The sequence below is a fragment of the Plectropomus leopardus genome, chromosome 17 (genome assembly GCF_008729295.1).
Source record: "Plectropomus leopardus isolate mb chromosome 17, YSFRI_Pleo_2.0, whole genome shotgun sequence".
In the NCBI taxonomy this organism is placed as follows: Eukaryota; Metazoa; Chordata; class Actinopteri; order Perciformes; family Serranidae; genus Plectropomus; species Plectropomus leopardus.
This window is the reverse complement of record NC_056479.1, coordinates 25,423,602-25,439,861: the sequence shown is the minus strand read 5'-3', so window position 1 is coordinate 25,439,861 and position 16,260 is coordinate 25,423,602. Positions and strand designations below refer to the sequence as shown.

General features: G+C 40.4%; 1 protein-coding gene across 1 annotated transcript in view; it reads left to right on the top strand.

The window, feature by feature from the left end:
* Nucleotides 1–702: 702 nt before the first annotated feature.
* Nucleotides 703–16,260, top strand: part of LOC121956627 (extracellular serine/threonine protein kinase FAM20C-like) — a 29,526-nt gene continuing 13,968 nt past the window's right edge. Inside the window, exons 1-4 of the mRNA XM_042504943.1 lie at nt 703–770; nt 966–1,088; nt 5,683–5,752; nt 14,223–14,290. The gene's annotated coding sequence lies outside the window, so the exon portion shown is untranslated. The remainder of the gene's footprint in view (nt 771–965; nt 1,089–5,682; nt 5,753–14,222; nt 14,291–16,260) is intronic.

The following is a 16,260-nucleotide window of genomic DNA, read 5'->3' as shown; positions in this document are numbered from 1 at the left end:
GAAATTGATTTTAAACCAATATGCAGTAAGCTTAGCTTAGCATAAAGACTGGAAAAGGGGATACAGCTGTCCAGGTAATGAAGTTACACCTTTAAGCCCCTTTAAAAATAACTGATTAACATATCTTGTTTGTTTAAAGTTGAAAAATATCAGTATGTGAAATGCATCACTGTTTATACCACCATGTCGTTCAGTACTGATCCGTCTTTACTTCAGCTGTATGTTGTAGTGTTTTGCTGGTTTAAGCCGACATTTTACCCAGGAGACTAGCATTTGTGTCCCAAAGTCAATGTCACTTCTTTTAATACCGCAGCACAGTATGCTTGTATGCGTAAGCATACTACGCTAGTGACATATTTGACATGACGTATGTGACAGTACTTTGGTAACAAAAGTACTTATTTAAAGCAAAACTATGAACCTCATAGTTTTGCTTTAAATTAAAGTACTTTTATTGAAAGCTAACCACTGTCACAGGCTGCTCTGCCTCGCTCCTGCTGCTGTTGGATTTTGTCCACTTACTTGCCCCACTTCTCTCTCCACCCCTCATCAGCCTCATCATCTCCACCTGGTGCTCCCAGCTGCTCTTCATCTCCAATAAAGCCAGGATTTAAGCAGCCTCACTCCACTCACTCTTTGCCAAATTGTCTTCAATTCCATGCCTGACCTTCCAGCACTCACCCTTGGACTGGTTTCCTAGTTTCGACTCGCCTCGCCTCGCCTCGCCTCTGACCACCTCTTCTCATCTCTGCCCTGGTAAACTTGCCCTGGTAAGCCTGTGCACTTCCTGGTTCTCATCTCCCTGTGGCTGTGCGGTGTTATACTGCGTCCGCTCCATCGAGAGAGATCGCCATTCTTCCTGCCATCTTCAGAGCCTCCCGCTGAGCGTAACTTCTCCGTATGAGTGCTGTTGGTGTTAATGGTCTGATGGTACATTGATTCCCCACCTGTTCTCGTTGATCCAGCTGCCTGCTCCTACTGGATTGGTCTGCTCTGTTGTCTGACTGCCTGACGCCAACTCTGCTTCCTCCTTGACCTCGAGCCCTGCCTGCCCCTCTCTGGAGTCCACGCTTTTCCCACAAGCTCAAGTAAGTGTTTCTGCAACTTGCCTGATAAATTCACCTGCCAGTCTGCTTCATGTTCACAATTTCCCCACTCAAACTCTGAACTATAATCTGTGTGATATTATTTTAATTGATCACATTTCATCTGTCTATCTCATTATGTCCATCCCTGCTGGGTAATCTCTGTCTCCATTTTGTGTATATTAAAATAGTCACATTCAATTCTCACTCTGCCTTCTTTCTCCCTGCCTCTGTCATCTTCTGTTCTCACCCTCCTCTCATCCTCTCACTCCCCCCCTCCTCCTCTCAGTGGCATTTCTACAAAGATCCCCCATCCTCCTCCGCTCTTGTCGACTGTCGCCTGCTCTTTACTCAATCCCTGCGTTCCTGATGTCCCATTTCTTCAGCCAAGACACCTCCAAAACACGTCTGCTGACAAAAAGAGACGCAGTCACATCCTTGGGCCCTTACTTTTCAAGGTTGCTGTCATGAAACTGTCATTTTTTACAGATGTGATGAGAAATTGTGGAGGAAAAATTGGAATAACTATGGTATGAGAGGTTTTTTAAAAACATTCCATTTATCTCTGCTATTTCCCCTCAAGACAAAAGTCATGCAACATCATATCTTTTGGTCTTGATTTTCTTGTGGGCCTGTGATGATTTGACGAGCCATTAAAGAGAGAGTTCAGATTTTCTGAAGCGGATTTGAATATCCATAGTTAGTGGATTACATACGCACAGTAGATGTGAGTCAACACGCTCAGTTTTGGAGAAGCAGACAGAAGTACCGACACAAAAGATAAGCAATGCACTACTGTGGACAGGGGCATCAACAAAACATATTTAAGCCGCCTCAAAAAGTCCTACAAAAAATATTTATATCAGTTTAAGTGTACGCTATATTGAGAGTATTTAGAGTACTAATTTTAGCTTACTGTCAGTTAGCCCGTTTCCATGTCGAGTGTTAACGGCTTCAGTTCTCCACTTATGCTCTTGTCAAAGCCATCAGACTCCATTGACAAAATGGTCATTTTTTTTACTCGCTAATCATGTGAGCTGCTCTGCTTTCCGTGGCACTGGCTCCAGTGGAGGAACAGCAACAGGTCACCAAAAACAACTGATTTTGTTGAACATGACCTGCGGCTTGTTAGACATGTTACCCCAGTGTCACAGACGCTAAACCCAACCAGAACAGCAACAGCAGTGACATAATAAACTGTGGACTAATGGACTGTTTCATCTCTTAGCATGAACATCAGTAGTTTGTGCAGTATGATGGCCTGAGAGTTCATTTAGGAAGAGGCAAACTCTCTGTTTGTTGGTCCATCCATTTCATGGATTACATGGGATTACAATCTGTCCATTCCTAGATGGAACATTATGGATTAGATAGGGATTGGTAATCCAACATGGAATATCATCCTGCGTCTGTGGATGATATGTGCTGAAGGTTGTCAGCCTGGTGGTCAGAGAGGTTATACTGGAACTGGAAGGTCAGGGGTTAAATCCCAGCTGACAGTACATCTAGTCCTATCTGAGCGCCCTGTGCATTATGTTCTCCTCACACAGTGCTGCAGACTGCCGCTGTTCAGTGAGAAAAACAAAGACAGAGTGTGATACCTTTTGTTTAAGGTGCTAAAAAAGAACAAAATGAAACCGGGATTTAATGTGTAAGAATCACACGTTGAATTTGTGTCTCCTCCCACGTCTTCGTGCCGTTTGCTGCCTCTGAGAAATGTTGGGAGCGCAGAGAAAGAAATTAACACTCGACAGGCTGCCAAAAGCAGATAGAAACTGACTGTGACAGGCAGTTTTGTTAAAGCTACAGCGCCGTAGCAGGTGTGAGACATGTAGCAAAAACAAAAAAAAGCCTTTAAGCCTGTTGCATATTGCATAACAAGGTGCAGATACCAAACTGCAAGATGGTTTACAGACATGATACTTGAATGCTTTTTGTGTTGGAACAGCATGTTTTAAACTCCTCAGCATCCACAGGCTCACTAGTAGATCCATCACATGTTTATAGATTACACTGAATACATAAATGAATACACAAGAAATCTTTGACTTTCCTATTCAACCCAATAGAAGCATGACGGTAAAATGTCAGTGTGGAAGGGGTTAATGTTCTGCTCTAACAGTCACAGTATGCAGTTTCTCACACACAGCAGGCTGCACCCGCACGGTAACGAGGTTAACAGGTCTTTGTCTCGGTTTAGCTCTAAATTGTGTGACACCAGCCAGCTGAGTGTGTCTCTCTGGCACGAGCAGCAAAGCCGGTGATGGACTTGAGTTGTAATTCTATTAGTAAAAGAGAGGATCGCGTGAACAAATGGCGCTCAGTCGTGTCTTATCCTCTTGAACGGTTAAATGGATTGACTCACGCTAATTAGGGATTGCAGATATTGCTGCGCAGTATCTGTAACTACTGTTGTGATATTTGCTGACTCATCACTCGTCAGTGACTTAAAGGGACAGTTTGGAGTTTTTGAAGTGGCTGTGGATGGGGGCAGCAGAAAAATGTATTTTTGCCACCTAAAAAAGTCCCACCTAAAAAAAATTATATTTGTTTAAGTGTATCTATAGTGAGAGTATTTTCATCACTTTATGTTTATGTTGACGTAAGACATCCCATTTTGATGGGGAGGGCGTTAACGGCTTTAGTTCCTCATCTATGCTCTTGTCAAAGCCAACAGACTCCATTGACCAAAAACGTCTTTCGCTTGCTTAACATAGGACCTACTCATTGAAATAACATGCCAGTTAAACGGCCTTTCCCTTTTAAATCATCCTAGCAGGATGGTCAGAGTGGCAGTTATTTTAAATCCCAGCTGCAGTCAGTGTTTTTTTTTACCAAACATCAGTGTGTTTCCTGCTAGGATAGTGCCACGAAAAGCTAATAAGTTTAATTTAATTTAAGTTTTAAGTTTTAATAAGTTTGCAAGACGTGATGTTTTTTTGGTCATCTAGTAAAACTGTGAACACATTGCTGATTCATATGTCATCAGCAGTCTTGTGATTGCTTTTCTTGCTCCACATGAAAGCGTCTTTCTTCAGATTGACGTAACTTTTTATGAGCTTGTCCCTGCAATTTTTCTGCTTCCATTCACAATACAGCCAAAGGAACATATTAATTGGAGGTACAGATTTCCCTGAATATAAGTCTCTGCACCCATTCAAACACGACCCCATGCAGGGCACATTTCAGGGACAGACTGCATGTGTGAAAGAAGCTATTGACTGTTGCTTCCTTCAGTGATTAGAAACCAAATGCGGTGGGTCTTCTCTGGATTATGGGGGGCGTTTTTCCTTTTTCAAAACTAAAAATGAAACTCATTGGGTTTTCAAAGCTCAACCAGATATTCAGCTGCTTCTTATCTCTATGTCAAATCCCCAGGAAGTCTCTGCTGATCACAAAATGAAGTGTTGCTCTGCCGGGGTTTTGCAGCCCTTGTAAATATTGATTAAATGGTCCCAGTGGAAATTAAGTAATATTTTCTTTCATGGTGTGATATCTTTTAATAAGATTTTACTGTGGAAACTGCAACCAGGAAGCTCCTTTACATGTGCAAGATTTGCTTCATACTACAAGAGCTACAGTTATTGTGAATTTTATACAACACACAGTAATGTCACCACCACCTGTGGTACGTGCAATCTTGAAACAGTTTTCACCGTTTTGCTATACTTTTGGGGTTGAACAACATGATTCCTTGAAACAGTGTGAAATGGTGTGCAACAGGCTTGAAGGTACATTTTCTCTTGTTTTGTGGTGGTGTCAAAGGTATCAACCACATGCTTTTGCTTTGTAAAGGTATATTTCCAATGCCAAAAAATCCTTTAGATTGAATTCAACTGAACCAAATTTAACCCACCGTATTACTATAAAAGGTTGTGTTCTTAAATGACACAACCACCATTTCCTTTCAAATAAACTTTTTGCTACAATTTGTCAGGGTTTAACCATAGACAGTTTATAAAGATGGATGATATGACAGCTCCCCAAAAAAGAAGCCAAATCATCTCGATCACCCCCTGATGGCTGGCTTCAGTGTAGGTCATAAACCCTGTGCCCTCCATGTTTGCAGATGTGACATGGGCAAAACTAAAAACTTGAAGTACATGCCAAAAAAAAAAAAGTTCTCAGAACGATTTCTGTCATTTTAGGTAGTTCTTATCCCGCTGCTGTGTGTTCAAGTATTCATTTTCGTGATAATTATTTGATGCTATAAAAAGGGGATTTGACATCATAACTGACAGCTGTGTGAGCCGGTTGGTGTGCTTGCAATCATTGGTTGGACGGATGTATGGGGGAACTCCACCACAGCCGCACACTCTGCTGCTTCGAATAACATCACCAATGCAAGATGTCAGTGACCAAATCTGGGATATTTTAGCTTAATTGTTGTACAGGTAATTGGAGACACATCATCCATCCTCATATAAAGCGTATAGGCTGAAGACTTTCAGGGGATATTAAATTATCCTTTAAAGTTGGTAATCCTCAACATTACAGCTATTGTTGATTTGGTGACATCCATGGTTACTGTTGGTAGCAACAAGCATGAAAATCAACCCTGAATTACATTCATCATTCCTTTTCTTTTTGTTTTTAGGTATATACTTTGATTTCTGCGCAGTAATGGCGGACCGTGCCACTAAGAATGAAAACTACTACATAAACAGGTAAATACATAATGTAAACACTTTAAATGTGCATTGTTGAAAAACTGTGGGCCATAAAGGGTATCAAGACCTGTGTCAGAATTTCATGAAAATCTGCAAAGTTGTATCTTTAATATTTTGGGGGTTTGAATTTTTTACTCCAAACAGGCATTCTGACATTTTGCGGTCATCATGATAACCACTCTCTGTCAGAATCCTTAAATCCACCTACTCATCACTTTCCCTTTTGAACCAGAGTAGGTAATCCACCTACTCAGCCTCCACATGGCGCTGGACCAGAATCATTACTCTTCATACACACACACACACACACACACACACAGTCCAAAAATCCCCACAGAGGCTCCATCTGGACAGGAACACACTTTGCTCTTCCCCCGTCTTTGTCACCCACTTTGCATCTCATATTCCTCCCTCCCTTGCTTTTCCTCCCTGGTTTAATGCAATACTTTTTCAAGTACAGGTAGGTGTCCTTGTATAACTCCATGTGCAAAGCATGGCTGTAACACTGCCAACGTCAGGGGTTTCTGCTTCCCCGGAGGCCACTTATGTTAGAAATGTATACGCCCACGCTGCTGTAGAGTCTTACCCCAAATGGCTTATTTGGTGGCGAATAAACAGGTAGTTTATTTCATCCTACATTAGTTGAAACAGAGAACTTCCCAGATTCTTGTTTTTCTGTTATGCGACTGTTTGTCTCCATTCGGTTTTGATGCTATTTTTTGGCAAAAAAAAAATAATCCAGCAGTCTTGACTCACTTGATGTGGTGTTTGTGTTAGTCATGTTTTCTCAGGCAGTATTTTTTGTGGACTCCGGAAAAAGATTGATGTCACGTATTTGTTTTATTGGATATTTTGTCAATTTTCTGTTGCTAATAGAAATCTCAAATATTACCACATTATATTTTTTGTGTAATTATTCGTGATTTTAGTGTCATCACTGCTGCTTAAATTTATCTGAATCCATGCATTTTTATTTTGTTATTAATGTTATTTTGTCATTGAAACTGACTTAGGTGTACAGTCCCCACTGACTATGGTTGCAGGGACATTAATTAATAAAAGCAACATATAGGTGCTATACACATGCAGAAAAAACATACTGTTGTTTGTTATGAGGATTTTCACATTTGGTTGCAACAAAAGCCAAAAAGACCAAACAATGATGTTTATCTATAATTTATTAAATATTCTATTCCAACTATATACTGTACACATTTTAAATAGGTAAGGACATATTCTTACTGATACAGATTTTGCATAGTGGCAGCCTACATACATCTACAGCTCCATCTTATGGTTTGCACGGCTTAAAGCTCTATTTCCTCTCGTGCTAATGTGCTTTATATGTTAAATAAGCAGATAACATGATTGGTTAATATCATCACTAATCTCCTCCTGACATTTTCCTCCCAATCTCCCTCATTTACTTTTTCTCTGTGTCTAATTACAGCATCCTCCTTCTCAAGCTTTTTGTCTTTCACTTCATCCAGTTGCGATGTGCTGGAGTGAGGAGATGCATGATAATTTTTTAAGCATGTGACTGTGTTTGGAGGGGGCTTTGGCAGGCTTGTGTGTGTGTGTGCGCGTGTGCAAGTGTGTGCAAACGCAGCGTGCTTGGCTCTTGGTCGTGCCTGTCTGTGACAACCCACTTTGTGCCTTCATTCATTATATAAAACGCATCGCGAATGTTTCATGTGCATTGTACTTTTTAAATGTTTACTTGTATGGCCTTTTTGAACTTGAAGAGACAAGTACCGAACTAAAAAAGACTCAAAGTGACTACAAAGAGATGCAAAACAGCTCCAAAGAGACACAAAGACATTCACAATGACTGCAAAAAGAGGTAAAACAATCACATAGAGACACAAAATTAATACAGAGAGAAAAATAACTGCAAAGAGACTTATATGACTACAAATAGACACAAAATAACTGCCAACAGATGCTAAAATGCTACAAAGACACACAGAGATTCAAGCGACTGTTAAAAGGGGGGAAAAGTCAGAGAGGAATACAAAAAATGACCACAAAGAGACACACAACAACTACAAAGTGATGCAAAACAGCTGCAAAGAGAGTTAAAAAAGACTACAAAAAGGGACAAAACAACAAGAAGAAGACACAAAATGGCCACAAAGAGACTCAAAATGACTACAAAGAGGCACAAAACAACTTCAAAGATACACAATTTAATTTGCAAAGACTACAAAGAGGGGAAAAACAATCACAAATGACACAAAATGACTACAAAGAGACAAAAAGCACCTACAAACTGACCACAAATAGATAGAAAACCACAGAGAGATGCGTAATAACTGCAGGTTGATACAAAACAACAACAAATACAGGCTAAACAACCATAAATCTGCATGGGGGGCCCCCCTCATATCTGTGCCCGGGGCCCTATTCTCTTATAATCCACCCATGATTGGAGACACTATCTTCCCGGTTCTGCAGAGTGCACAAACCACAAAAATGTAGAGAATTAAATAATAAAATGGTGGTGTGAAGACAAAAGAATGTGAGAAGATGAGAGGAGTGATGAAAGGTGAGAAATCCAGAAATATAAAGAAAACAGAGGAACCAAAAGGAAGCTAGTAACAGCAAACCACATGTGTTTGTGTTGAGCTTCTCTTTGTAAGTGCAGCATCATTAAAACATTAAATATGTGCGTGTTTGCAGTAGACTGCCATCAACCTGTTCACTGTGATCAGTGGAGAACACGCAGCAGCTAACAAGGAACAGCAGAGTCTGTTTTATTACCTCAGTTAAATATAAATGTATTTGTGCGCTCAGGTGCCCTCTAATCTTCCTGCATTTCAAGGTGCATGTGTGTGTCTGAACAGGCCTGTTTAAAAATGCATCTGTCTCCGTGTTTTGTCCTCCAAATATTTTCTGTGCGAGCACACACACTCTTGTCCTCTGAGGGCTTTCCATGCCATCTGCTGGAAATCAATTTTCTGCCGGGTGGAAAGATGTACACAAACACGGGTGTATGCACGCAGGCACACAAGCAATTTGCAGTCTTGGATTTTTGCTGACAACCTGATCTGGAGAGAATTAAAAATGACTCTCTCTCTCTCTCCCCATGTGTCCTGGCAGCTTTCTCATTTGCAGTATTTAAAAATTCCAGTCAAGAAAAAAACCCACAGCCCACGTCTTCAGTGGGACTTTGTGAGTAATGAATCCTCCAAAATCCCCACACAATCACTAAATAAAACTCATCAATTAAGAATCACGAGCGGGTCTTAGCTGCACGACACCAGCGCAGCTCTCTGATTCACTCCTACTACATTTTATTTTTCTCTCTTTCCACATTATTTTGCATTAAGTCTGCTCGAAGCTGCCATCAAATAGATGGTATTTTATTTTTTAAGGGAAATAAAGCACTCTGTAATAGTGGTTTGATATCTACTACATTAAAAAATCACAATTGTAATAATAATTGAATTATTTTAGCTACCATTGGGAGTTCAGTGTTCAAGGTTAATATAATATATACCAAGCAGCACCAAGTTGTGCAATCAAAAACTAAATTCAAATGCACCTTTGTCCCTTTGTCTGTGCAGTTTTATCTTTGCAGGCGCTTTAATGTTGTTCATGTGCCGCCGTGTCTCAGCTCACATGTTAACTTTGTCATGCTTGACTAAATCTGCAGTATTAGATTAGTTCCACTAAACTTGTTATATGTGCTTCATCTGTTTAGTTTTATTGTATTCTGTCACTTTATGTCTGAGTGGACACACAGCAACGTGTCGGTCCTGGTGGCTTGTGTCTCAGCTGAGCTGCAGAGGTGGCACTTAGATCATATCCACAGAGCTGTGGGAGAGGTCAGAGGTCATCACGGCTTATAAACAGAGCCTCAGGTGGTTTAGGATGAAGCAATATGTACGCCTCAGAGGGGGAGAGCCTTCAGCAGCATGACAGTATGATTGTAGTGACGCTGGGACTCACTGTTGCACACTGGTGATGACTCTTTTTGATTGTTTCATACTTCTTGCACTTTAACTGTTTCAAACCTGGATCAGCATCTCTTTTCCTGTGCCGCATTCAGATGCCTCTCACGATTATTTAAAACCTTTTATCCTGGTTAATTTCAAAAACATGGGGGAAAAAAGCAATTAAAAACTTAGTAAGAAATATTCTGTGAACTGCAAGAAATTAGCAGATTCAGAAAATTATTTTTTTAAAAAACTAGGGAAAATGTCTACAGGGAAAAAAAGAAAATAAACGTAGGAAAAATCATACTTATAATTATCATAATTACATATTTAAAATTAAGTCACACAGAGACACACAGTTTTTCCACTTTCTTTTTTAAAATTTTTTTTATTTTTTATTTGGTAATTTCAAGGTTTAACCCTTTGAATCCTGAGCAAATTGGCTTGATTTCGTTCGTGTGAGGGAAAAAAAAAGCAATCAGTTACTTCACAAGAAATGTTCAGTTAATTGTAAGAAATTAGTAGATTGGGATCTGGAAAAACCTCCTGACTCTGCCTTATATTGGGTCGAGGAATAATGTGTGTCGACCCTCTCTGAGCAGGCCCCTCCCTCCAGGAGCCTGATGGGCGGAGTCAAGTCATCAGGAAGCTTGAGCTCACCTGCTCTGACTGCAGGACTGGAAATCAGTCAGCCGTCTCCTCTGTCCTGGTTTTGTTACATTTATTTTATCTTTAAACAAATTTCTCTTTTAGTTATGTCAACCTTTGTCCAGCCATGTTTTACCCAGTTTGTGACATTTTGGAGGATCAAACTAACCATTTGGGTAGGATGAAAGTCTTGGTTTTGTGGTTATTTGGCCTTGTTTTGTTTGTATTGTTGCTACTTCCTGTGACACTGGGGGATTGTTAGCTTGTATGTTGACATTTGTGGCTTTGGACAAAATTGCAGACTCTCCCTGCTTGTTTAAATGCAAATTTGGGGTACTTTAAACGAGTTTTGTTATCTTGGAAGAGCGATATTCCAGCTCTTTTGTCTTTTTGTTTTTGGTCCAAAGGCTCCTGTTTGTTGGTGTCATGTAGTCAGGATTTGGCCTTAATGGAAACCCCTGATGAACTGCCTGTTGTTTTTTGTGTTGTGTAGCAAAGGAGTAGGCCTTGATACACTTTTGATGGAGAGTTCACCCTGTTCATTATACTCTTTGTTTTGTCTCTTACGTGATAAAGATACGCTGGTAACAAGGTTACAGATGTTATTTTAGCACAACAGCTAGCTTGTTGGCCAAATGAACAAATTTGTTCTTAGCATCCACTTTCTGCTGCTGGCAGTAAAATTTAAAAATTTAAAAATTCTGTCAAGTTCAAGCTTTAAGTTTCAGGTTTATTTGTCACATGCACGATTGTACAAGTAAAATGCACACTGTAATGCTTATGTACCTGAGACGGTTACTACACACAATAAACAATAGTGCAAACAATGCAAACAAAAGCTTGACATCCACTTCTTGCACTTTGTAACATTTACAACTCTAACATGCCCTTACAGAGGACATATTGATATGAATTTATATTGGCTATCCTAGACTCTGGGGGGCCCCAGGCAAAGAAGCCCATAAAGGTCATATGGTGGTGAAAAGGGGTCCCAGAAGGTGGGAAGCAGCAGTAAACTGTAGAGTACCTTTTAGTTAAGGCAAAGGGGGTTAATAGTGAGTTGCCATCAGGGCCCATTTTCCCAAAACATTTTTTAGGGGCCTCTAAATATTTTCCTGGTTTACCCATGTTGACGGTGCCAAACAATCTATCTCAGGCTCCTCTTTCATGAACCGACCAAGTTACAATATAAAAATGATGCACAGTTATGTAAAAATCTGTACCTGCATAAGCCCAGTATATATGTATGTATATATATATTTATATGTACTGATCAGTGTCAGAGTTGGCAGACCCAACACACAATAAAAGATAAACACGTTTTTTCAGCATAGCTTTTCAGTTCGCTTGTTATATAACCAATGCAGTTCTCTGTAACTGTTGAACATCCACTTGTTTCACTTTGCATCAGCATTCGAATAAGTCCCAACATTAACATGTTCATACCAGGGACCAATTCATATGAATTATATATTTGTGTGGAGCGCTGCTTATGTCTCATTAAACAGCCACAGTCGTTAACATTACTGTACTGCATCTGAAATCACACACTGTACGCACCTTGGTACATGTACACATGTACATAAGAAGTATCTTGTATACATTGTGGTACCAAGGCCGTAGCCATTGAGTCAACATTGTGAGGGAACATTATTTGCCCCCACCCAAAACAAAAAAGAAAATCACTCATTTTCTTTAGGCATTATCCTAATACTTTTATGATAAAATATTATCTCAATACTTTAGTCATGAAACAATCTCACAAAATAGTCACAATACAATATTATCAGGGTACTTTTATCATGATGCTTTAGTCACAATACAATATTATCACAATGCTTTCCCAATACAATATTATCTAAATACTTAAGTCACAATAGTGATATACAGTATATTGCGATTATTACTTTTTTTTTTTTTAACTTTTTGACATTTGTAGCATTTCTTTCAAAATTTGTAGCATATTTGAGTTTTGTAGAGGTTGTCTCCCCAAATATATTACATTTACAGCTTTGATTCTCACAGAGCCTCATCAGTAATAAATGAATAGTCTTTACATAATTCATGTGTTCGTTATATGTCTTAGCCTCAAGGCATCCTGAGGTTGTGCTCTGTTTCATTCTTCCTTTCTATCCTATTTTTTTAAATTTTTTTCTTCTTTTGCTCTTCTTTTTTTCCTACACAGTAACATGCACGTATACATAAAAGATCCACACACTTTTCCACAGCCAATGACAGACTGTCCCATGTGTGCAGACGCAGGATTAGATTATCCCACAAGCTGTCACCTTGAAATGGACGACGAGAGAGCGAGAGATGCACAAGAGGTTATGAAAGATGGAGGGAGAGAAGAGATGTAGACGACAAGAATGATTAGAATCACTCTGCTGGGGATACTCGGAGGGTGCAGAGGCTTTATGATCTTCCCCTTGCATGTGTGTTTTGTGAGTTATGCTTCACAGGAGGAAATGTGTCTCTCTATATAAACTGAACACATTGTTGCTGTAGTTGGTATTCCACGCGAGTTCTCTGCTCGTGGTCTCACCCTCCGCCAACATCTATCTCACCTCCCCTCCATCTCTCTCTCCTCCTGTTTTTCTCATTTCCTTCTCTTTCTCGGTTTGCATTTGTTGCTCTTTGTCTTTATTTATCGCTCACCTGTTTTGCTCCATCACTTCTGTCTCTCCCCCTCATTCTCGCTCTTTCGTCTCCCACTTCTTTCAATCCCGCCCTCCCTTTCCCCAGATGAAATATTCATGCCCATCCATACTGGGAGTGTAGCAGCAGCCAGAGCCACAGGAGTCAATGCTTTCAAAGACTCCAGGCCTCTGCGAGGGAGAGGGAGGGAGAGAAGGAGAGAGAGGTTGTGGGGGAGGAAAGAGAGGGAGTAGGCGGAAACCGAGCGAGGAAGTGAAGGCAGGTGAAAGAAAGGAATGGAGGGATAAGCTGTGACAGAGTGAGAAAGGAAGAGAGGGAGTAGGAGGATGAGTGAAAAGACCAAGGAGCTCCTCTATCACATCAAACACAAGGCAACACATGATGAAACGCTCCTTTTGCATCACACACACATACACACACACACATGCACACGCACAGACACCTGCAGACACATACTGTAGGTTAAACACAAAGAGAAAGAAAACCACAGAGAGATACAGCGCCTCCGGCACTTCAAACATCAGCCGACACATGATTAAACACTTCGTTCTCTTTGTATTCCGCTCTCGCTCACACACACGCACACACACACAAAAAAAAAACCAACTCCTGCACCCTTGAGTCCTCATAAGGCCATTTAAGCAGTTTTTACATCCCAGAATAAACACACAAACTCGTGGAGACAAATTTTATCCAGAAAAGGACTCTGAGCCACACACAATCTCTGTCTAAACACACACATCAGGCCTCTGAGGCTTTCATCAGTCACCCCTCCACATGATCCGATAGGCCCTCCGCCGCTCGTTCGCGTCTAATGTGCCAGATGTGATCTTAAATTCACTTTGTCTTATTATCCTGAGTTTGCACAACAGACCCGCCGTCCGCCTGCCTGCCTGCTGGATAAAGCACATGCACGCTCCAATTAGGTCCCAAAATTCTGGGTTGTTTCCAAGCAACCTACATTAAGCAGCGACTGCTGTGAGGGAAACGGGGCTTCAAAGCTTTTGAAGGATGTTTTCGTTGTTTGAATGTGTGTTTTATGTGTGTGTGTGGAAAGGGAGAAAGGCAGTAAAGATGGGACAGAGGCTGTAGAAAAACTGAAAGTAGCACACATTTCAAATATGATACTGTGTTTGATTTCTCTGACTTGCTGTAATAAGATCAGATGTAGCAGATGTAGGATTGTGTCCTGATTAAGTTTTCTTTATGATGTTAAGCAGCTGAACCAGGGGTGACCTCGAATCTCCCTCCGGAGGAAGAGAAATGTACAAAGATGGCGATTCATAAGGTATCACATTGCATAACACTACACTACAGCTCATGATACTGTATGGATTGATGACCTCTCATCATGCCCTATGTGACAGTTTTTCCGCCATTCAGACATCACCTGTCAGAATTTCAGCCCACTCCATTTATTTTCCAAATTTTGAAGCCGTACACTTAGTCAAGGTCTTTTTAAGCCTCCTGCAGAGTGTGAGAGTTTAGCAATCTTATAAGTTAAGTAAAGCTACACTGTGCAACATGGATCTAATAAATTTGGGTATGACATCAAGTTTGATGTATGCAGACTGTACGATGACATCACCTACTGAATCACAGGAGATAACCTACGTCCATCAACATCAATACGCATAACAAAACGTCATCATCGCCGTCATCCGTCTACGCCGCTGTAGTGGTAAGAGCAAAATGTAAACGAACATGAATCGAACCTGCAGAGGAGGAGGAGAAGGCCAATTTGGCATGCCAATTTTACAGCTAGAGCTCAAAGCATTTATTAGTTTTAGTGTTTTCATGGGAATTCTTGACAATAACAGAAATTTGAAATACCGTCGGCCTTGTCCTTAAAAGTCACTGCTTTGTTATTACAGTTAGGCTTTTATTCTTTTCTTGCTACACCACAGCATTTAACTCAAAACACCACAGTGTCTGAGTACAGTTTCGCATAGCTACAAGTGCTGCTGTAGACTCTTAGTCTTGTTGTACAAGTACAAGTAATAATATACAATATGTAGTACACAATTTGCAAAACTTAACTCCAAACTTGGAAAGTGATCCAAGAATATACAAAGGCTTTCCTTAAATTCTCTGTCCTGAAAATGTATTGAATCGTGACACCACTATGGCACATCCTGAGATTAATGACTCCCCTAAACACCCATAAAGCATCGTCCCAGTTACATTTTTACAATTTAAAACTGTAGAGGCATCACCATCACAGAACACCCCAAACACTTGGTATTTCCCCCAGATGGATATGGGTTTGCTGGATGCAGCAGTGCCTGGTAAAAATCATTTAAAAATCTGCAGAGAAGTCTGGTCGTGATTGCAGACATTCCAGCAGTACAAGGGAAAAATAATCTAAGAGTATCCTTGTTAATGCTCACAAAAACAAAAAAAAAATCATCTGTTTGACGTTATTAGGCGCGAGCATTACTGAACTAGGTCAGCTCCAGGGGGTCCCCTGACCGTCACTTGCAAAATAAACACCAACCAGGAGAAGATTCAAAAAGACCACAAAGAGACAAAATATGACCAGAAAAAGACAAAATTATCTTAAAGAGACCCAAAACACCACTAAGATTATGTGTCTTGCTCCTGTGTAGGAGAGATGGTGGGACCCTTTGCATATCTGCGCCCAGGGGCCCATTGTCTTATAATCCATCCATGGGCTTGACATTTCCTGTAGATTTAATCTTGGGGTTAAAGGAAACATTTGATTGATAAAATGCTTTTTACATTACAGTTTTGTTAGTGTATCCAGAAAGTGACTACCAAATACAAGCCAACAAGACCGCACATGACACTGTGTGATGCGAAACGTAAGGCCTCCAGTTGAAATAGTGTTTTTAGTGAGTCCTTCTCCAACATGATGAATAATTTAGAAAAGTTGGTGTTTTTATGCATTTAGATTTTCCTAATTTACTCAAACATGTAATATTTATCCAACAAGTGATCCATTTCCCCCCTCTCTCTCTCTCTCGATTGTAATCTCATTTGTGACATTTAACAGTTGTTTACATGTAATGAAACACTCTCAGAGGCTGCATGTTGCCCCAGGTCTGAAAAACAACAGTCTGATCTACTGGGACCTGCTGCAACATACATAATGCATTCTCTCTCAGAGCAAACTTAGCTCATTAACAGAAACATATAGTCTGCTAATTAGCAGCAGTATGGCAGAGAACAATTTTTCAACCCTCAGAGGACAGAGAGTACTGAAAGTCAGACAGAAAGATTTAAAGTCAGAGCAGG